The 7,651-nt window shown below is 44.8% G+C and overlaps 1 protein-coding gene across 1 annotated transcript in view; it reads left to right on the forward strand.

Annotated features, from left to right (window-relative positions):
• The first annotated feature begins 358 nt into the window (after positions 1–358).
• WDFY4 (WDFY family member 4) overlaps positions 359–7,651 on the forward strand; it is a 312,399-nt gene continuing 305,106 nt past the window's right edge. Inside the window, exon 1 of the mRNA XM_011950358.1 lies at positions 359–414. The gene's annotated coding sequence lies outside the window, so the exon portion shown is untranslated. The remainder of the gene's footprint in view (positions 415–7,651) is intronic.

Here is a 7,651-nt window from a genome sequence, read left to right on the forward strand (position 1 = left end):
CATGTGACCCAGTGCCTGGTTCGGGTTTGTGGATGTGGGAGAGGAGGTGAGCTGGGGAGCAGGAAGTGTGTGTGGCGTGGGCGGCCCATGTGGTCAGGGCCATTCCAGGGCTTGGGTCTGCCGAAGTGTATATCACCGCTGAGGTTTGGGAGTCAGGCTGAGCTCCAGCAGCACTCCTTGACCTCCGACGTCAGGTCAAGTCTTTTCTCGGGGTCCTGCTATGAAAGGATTCCTAGGAAGGGCTGACACGGGCTTTCCTGGTTGTCAAGGGGGCGGAGAGAGTAGGCCGACAGTAAGACTTGCCCTCCAAGACCCCGCATAGGTCTCTGAGGAGTGCAGAGCCGGAGGGCCATTTCCAACGAGCCTCAGAGGGAGCTGGTCTGTCCTGGCTCTGCCATTACTCACTGGGTTCTGGTAAGTAGGTGCCTCCCTGGGCTCACTTCCCTCATCTGAATTGTTACAGCAAACCGTTGAAACGCCGGCATTTTCTGCCTAAGCAGGGCCACCTGCTCAGTAAGGGCTGATTCTTCATTTCCTCTGAAATGAAACTTCTAAAACACTAAACCGATCCTTTGTCCCAACCTATCTAAAGTGAGGGAGGAGCTGATTTGATAACTAAGGGCGCTATGTATTAGTCTTTCCACGGAGCACACTGATTTTAATATGAGTTTGTGTATAGTCATTCATTTAGTTATTTAACATATAGGTATTGAGAAGCCACGCCCTGCCAGGCTCTGGTCAAAGCGGACAGGGGTCTGTGGTGCTCAGCGTGTGGGAGAGTGGCAGGTAGGCTGGGGGTCTTGGGAGGGTGGGGATGGCTCTAGTCTTCTGAGAGGGGACCTGTCTGAGGGAGGCCGAACCCTATGGGTTTCTGAGAAGTGTTCTTCACAAGGGTCTGAAGGAGGAGACCTGGTGGAGGTTGGTGTGATAGAGTGGGGGTAAGGGGCATGTCTGGGGCTCTGGCCAGCGGGGTAGGGAACAGGGTCAGGTCAGGGAGGCCCTTCCTATCTGTCCATCCTGAACACCTGGGCTATTCTTTCATGAACTTGGGAAGATTTTCAGTGTTGAAAGAAAAGAAAAGTTCATCCAGGCACAGTGGCTCACGCCTGTAATCCCAGCACTTTGGGAGGCTAACAGGGGCAGATTACCTGAGGTCAGGAGTGTGAAACCAGTCTGGACAACATGATGAAACTCCATCTCTAAAAAAAAAAAAAAAAAAAAAAAAAAAAAAAGAAAAGAAAATTTAGAAAGTAATAAAAGTAGCATAAACCCTGTGTGCTGATACCTTAGATTTTTTAAAGATCAGCATCTTCTTCGAAGTCCTCTTCATATCCATCCTTCTCCCTCCCTTTTCAGAAGCAGCAACTGTCCAGAATTTTGGGTTTATTGTTCCCTTGCTTTTTTTTCTAGTTTTACATCCCATATTTAAATTGCTATATATGTATGATTGTAAGCTGTTGAACTCCATAAACATGGAATTAAATATTCTTTTAAAATTTGCCTAATTGGTTCAAAAGTATGTTTCTGAAATTCCTTCATATTGTTGCATGTACCTGTAAATAATTCATGTTTTCTGCAGTATAGTATTCTATTAGATGAATATACCTCAATATATTTATCTGAGATGCTACTGATGGGAACTTGAGATATTTCAAGAGTTTATTTTTTTTTCTATTATAAGCAGTGCTGCTAGAACTATTTTTGTACATGCATCTTTGGGTGTGTGTGCAAGAATTTCTCTAGGGTATATACTCTAGAAATAGAATTGGTGGGTCATAGGTTATACATATCTTCAGACTTACTGGATGTCACCACATTGTTTTCCAAAGTTTTTGCCTCATTTTACTCAACCCTCAGCAATGCGCCAAAGTTTCTGTTGCTCCCCATCTTCACCAACATTTGATATTGTCAGGTACTGTATTTCTGCCAATCTGGTAGAAATGAAAAGCATGTTTTTAATTTGCATTGCCCAAATTACTAAGGTTGGGCATCTTTTTCATATGTTTATTGGCCATTTGGGGTCCCTTCTCCTGTTCACATTTTTTGTCCATTTCTCATGGGGTTACCTGTCTTTTATCCTATTGATTTGCCATAATTCAATACATGTTCTGGGTACTACTTTTTATCACTTATATATATAACAAATATTTTCCATTGGTTGGTGCCCTGTCTCCTTATATTCCTGTGGTTTTTATTAATGACTGAATTTCTTAGTTTCAAACAAGTTTATCCATCTGTCGCTTTATGATTTATACTTGTTATGTGTTATCTAAGAAATTCTCCACTGTAAAGTTGTAAAATTATTCTCATATATTTTCAAATAATTTTATAATATTACTTTTTACACTTAAGTCTCTAGTCTGCGTGGAAATGGCTTTTCTGTATGGCATGAGGTGGGAAGAAACCTCATTTTATTTTGCTTTTCCCATATGGATAACCAAGAGTCTTGGCACCATTTACTTAATAGGCCATTTATTTTCATTCCTTTTTTTTTTTTTTTTTTGAGATAAAGTCTTGCTCTGTCACTGAAGCTGGAGTGCAATGGCATGATCTCGGCTCACTGCAACCTCTACCTCCCAGGTTCAAGCAATTCTCCTGCCTCAGACTCCCTAGTAGCTGAGATTACAGACACCCACCACCCTTGCTTTGTCGCCCAGGCTGGAGTGCAGTGGTATGATCTTGGCTCACTGCAACCTCCACCTCCTGGGTTCAAGCGATTCTTCTGCCTCAGCCTCCCCAGTAGCTGGGAGTACTGGCGTGTGCCACCGCACCTGGCTAATTTTTGGATTTTTTTTAGTAGAGATGGGGTTTCTCTGTGTTAGTCAGGCTGGTCTTGAATTCCTGACCTCGGGTTATCCACCCACCTCGGCCTCCCAAAGTGCTGGGATTACAGGTGTGAGCCACTGCACCCAGCCTAATAGGCCATTCTTTATTCACTGATCCATGGTAGCTCTGTTGTGAGTTGAGTCATCATGTGCATGGGGGTCTTTCCTGGTTCTCTATTCTGCCAGTTTGTTTAACCCTTTGCCAATACTAGACAATATTGTTAACCACAGGTTTATAATAAATTTCGATATCTAGAAAGATCCTCCCCATTCTTTTCTTCTTCCTTTCTGTCTTGAAAATCTTGGTATTTTACTCCTTCATATAAATTTCAGAATTGGCTTTCAACAGAAAAAAAAAACCTATATTCAGATTTGACTGGTAATATAATTTGGAAAGAAGTGATATCTTTATGAAAATAACTTTCCCAATTCAAGAATGTGGTCTGTCTCTCCATTTATTTAGATCTTCTCTAAAGTATTTAAATACAATGTTATTATTTTCTTTATAGCAGTAGTGCACATTTTGACTAGATATATCCCTAAGTGGTTTATATTTTTATGTTGTGTTAATTGTCATTAAAATACATTTTTGGACTGTTGCTGTTTGGACTGATTCTTGTTAAAAATGCTTGTGTTTTTAACAAGAATCTTTTTGGGTGTTGTGTGAAGATTATAGGAGACCAAAGGAAGAAGCAAGACTACCAGCTCAGAGGCTTTTGCAATAACCCAGGCTAGAGGTGGTGGTGGCTTGCCCCAGAGTGATAATAGTTGAGATAATGAGAGGTGGTCAGAGTGGTCAGATTCTAGATAATTTTTTGAGGGTAGGATTTGATGACATTTAGGGTATAGAAGATGGAAGAAAGAGAGAAGCTAAAGATGACTCGAGAGCAGCAGGACGAATGAGATTGTTGCCTACTGAGCTGGCTTGAGGGCAGTAGAAGCAGATATGGAAGGTGATGATGATTCAGAAATATGAGTTTGGTCATATAAAGATAGAGTTGCCTGTTAGACAATATGTGAAGAAAGGAAGTCTTTGCACTCTCCACCCCCACCCCAGTGACCTTCATGGTAGACAAGCAAGGCAACTTGACCAACTGGGAGAAAGAAGGAAGATATCTTGTGTAGGAGGGTAAGGAAAATGAAATTCTCAGAGTTCCTAGAGCCACACCTTAGAGCTACTACCCATTTTATTTACAATTAGGGGCTTGCATTTGTAATCTCTCTCCAAGTGCTATAAACCATCAAAATGTAGATAGATGATATCTCCTAAACCCTTGGCTGCCAGTCCCCTTTGAGGTATCTGCACTACTTAAAAGCTTAAATATCAAAGTCTAGACCTTTGTTATCCAGTACGGAAGCCACTAGCCATACTTGAAATGTAGCTGATGTGAATTGAGATGCGCTGTAAGTATGAAATACACACCAGATTTCAAAGATGTTACAAACTACCAACAAAATTTATAAAATACCTCAGTACCTAAAAATATTGATTACATAGTGAAAATATTTTGGATATATTGGGTTAAATGAAATATACTTTAAACATTAATTTAACCTATTTATTTTTATTTTAAAAATGTGTCTACCAGAAAACTTGAAATTACACAAGTGGCTGGAATTTGTGCCTGGCTTTCTATTTCTAATATTTCTGTTGGACAGCAGGCTTTAGAGGAATGATACTTCTTGTTCTTTGGCCAGAGGCTTTCATGGGAACACAGTTCAAGATGGATGAGAAGTAGGAGAAGTGAAAAGCCACTTGAACCAAATAATTCCAAGAAGAAAGAAAATACACAAGCTAAGAATAATGGATTTAGTACCTAAGTAAACCAGGCACTTGTACTTTAAACTCAATCCTCAAGACGAGATAAGTTTCATTATTCCCATTTTACAGATGAGAAAATGGAGGCTCAGAGACGTAAGGTTTTTTGCCCTCAAATAGTGAGTGGCTGAGTTGGGATTTGACCCTAGTTCCACCTGATTTTAAAGCCTGTGCACTTGCATTAGACCAGACTACCACTAAAGGGCTGAAGAAGCTACACTTCTAGAAAGGAATAGTGAATGTTTGGCAGGAGTATGACAGTGGTTCCTCCCTTTTGGCTGAATGATTAATTCTTCTTTTGAGAATTCATAGGAAACAAAATCATTGCAGCAGGGATCCTTCCCCTCAGCATTGCCCATGACAGCAGTGGAGACAATCTAAGCATCCAGTTGTTACAGAGGGAGAGTCAATTATGGATGATCCATCGAGAGGATGCTCCATGGTCACTAGGTCTGATACTTTAAGGAAAAGGGCAATGTAGAACATGTTTATGATATGATGGATGATTAATGCAACTAAATCATTTTCACATTAATTACAAGCAAAATATACTTGTGATATGGGATGTTTGGGGTCTTGCTTTTTCTGGCCAGAAACCTATGTGGCCAGTGGCACCTTTGCCTGAGTTCTTGTCCTGCATCCAGGAAGAATGAGTGATGCAGACATGTGGAGGGCGAGCAAGATGAAGAGGAGCTTTATTAAGTGTTAGAACAGCTAAGGGAAGACCCGCAGTGGGTAGCTTCTCTTTATAGGCAGGTTGTCCTGATGAGTGCTCAGGTCTCAGCAGAGAGGGTATCTCCTCTCTGCAGCTGGTTGATCCTACGTCTCAGCAGAGAGGAGCTCTGCAGAGACTAGGCCCTGGAGAAGGTAGCTCCTCTCTGTAGCTGGTCCTCCTATAATCTTCCCAGCTCTCAGCAGAGAGTAGCTCCTCCCTGCAGCTGGTCATCCAGTTGTCTCCCCATCCTCTGCTCTGCTCTGGCTGAATCCAGGGTTTTTATGGACCTCACAGGGGAGGAAATGAGAGCCAATTGGGCCATGTGTGACCATGAGCAGCCTGAAAAAGGCAACACAAGTCCCCACTCTGGTTCCTGGGTCTGGTAACCCAGCCCCCAGCCTTCAGGCCCTCCCTGGTTTGAAGGTGGGACCTTACCGGGGACCCGCTACCCTCCACCCAGGAGCCTGTCTGCCCTCTGCTGCCTTCCATGGTGCCCTAGTTGTTCATGCCAAGGGGCATCTGAAGGCCAGTGCAAGTGGCCCTCAATCCCTTCCCCTCATCACAGCCTGAGGCAGGGGCTCCTGATCCTCATTGGGTCCAGGCCAGAATATGGGACAAGGGCAACATCACCAGGAGCTCCCCCTGTTGCCAAGGCTGTCAGGAGCCACTGGGGCAGAGCTAATCAAGGGCCCGGGCTGGATGTAGGAAGTGGTAGGCTAGGTGGTCACTCTGACTTAGGGTGGCAGACTCTGAGATACTGCCCTGGGTGGCCAGTGGAGAGCCTCCTCCCAAGGCCCAGGAGCCCAGCACCCTTGGCGGGGTGGGTGCTGTGGCTGTACCACTGGCTGGGTCTCCGAAGTGGGCACCATTCCCACTTTCTACCCTGGCCTCAAAGCCTGGCCCTAGCTCCACACTGGCACCCTTCTCTGCCTGACCATGCTGCTCCCATCACGCTGCTCCCCTGCCGGCCGGCTGGCAACCTGGCCTGGCTCCATCATGGCAGCCCCCAGGGTAGTGGGCTGCTGGAGTTGGGGGGCTGTCTGCCTCCTCCCCTTGCTCTCCCTGCAGTGGCTGGCATGATGGCAGTGGCTGTACCAGACTGCCTGCTGCTGCCATCACTTGGATGTGAAAATTAGTAGGCATAAAGAGAAATGTTTGTTGATTTTTGTGTTTTCCATGTAATAATAACATTTCTCAGTAGCGCTCTAATATTGGCTTTTAAAAGGATAAGCACAAACTAGAAAGAGAAATGTAGTCAAAGATAAATGCATGTACACATAAAGAAACTGTGTGGAGGTTGGCTAAAACATGTGAGCAATTAGCAATGTTGCAACACGCTGCCAGGAGCCCACCGAGCAACTGTGGACAGAATCCAGGTAAAGTGGCCCTGCATGCAGAAGGCTGCAGGGTGGCAGATGCTATAACAGAGGCAGGGTCGAGCATCCCTGCAGCTGTTTGTCCCCAGTATTTCTGCGCTGAGAATGCCTGTTCTTTAGGAGAGGAAGGAGGGTAGCAATTAAAAGGGTAACAAAGCCTAGGATGAGGAGTGTGAGTCGCAGGGCACAGGCTCCTAAGCCCACCCAGAAACCAAGCCTGCACGTCCAGTGTATGCACAGCAGCTCCACGTGGTCTCAGCCTTCCAGGGGTGTGAAGGGCGATCGAAGAGCCAGGTGGATCAGGGTGGCAAATGCCCAGATGTTCAAAAAGGGAAAAGCCCAGGGCACTGCCCTGCTGTCAGATCACAGATTCTTGTATTTCCTTTTAGCCTCACACATCTGTGGGCCTGTGGGCCAGGACACCTTAACTCTATCGGAGTGACAGGGACAGAAGGGAGGGGCAGTGTCCCCATGTGAGTCTACCCCCCTGTAAGTGGGTGAGACCCTCACAATCACCCCCATGGAAGACTGCCTTTGTTCCACAAAGTAATTCCTTCCTCACAAAATTGCAAGTGTCTGAATCATCTCACTTTTGAAGTGTGTATTTAATGTGATGATTTTCCCTCCCAAAGTGCTTTAACTAAATGACTGTGGCATTTTATAATCGATAGAGACTTTGAATTGAGGAAATACAAGAGTGAGAAAGAGAGAGTATTCATGAATAATGATGACATAAGGAGGAACGGGAGGGGAGCCACAGTTGTTATAGGCAGTAGGCACTGGGGAAAATGATTGATTTGGGAATTAATGCAGGCCAACCTTTGTGTGGCCTGCCTGACTGTGCCAGCCCAGGGCTTTTACTGCCAAGCTTCCCTTTTCGCCTGTACGTGGGATGATCAAAGCCCTGCTGCCCACC

This window comes from Colobus angolensis, unplaced genomic scaffold, assembly GCF_000951035.1.
Source record: "Colobus angolensis palliatus isolate OR3802 unplaced genomic scaffold, Cang.pa_1.0 Scaffold306, whole genome shotgun sequence".
Lineage (NCBI taxonomy): Eukaryota > Metazoa > Chordata > Mammalia > Primates > Cercopithecidae > Colobus > Colobus angolensis.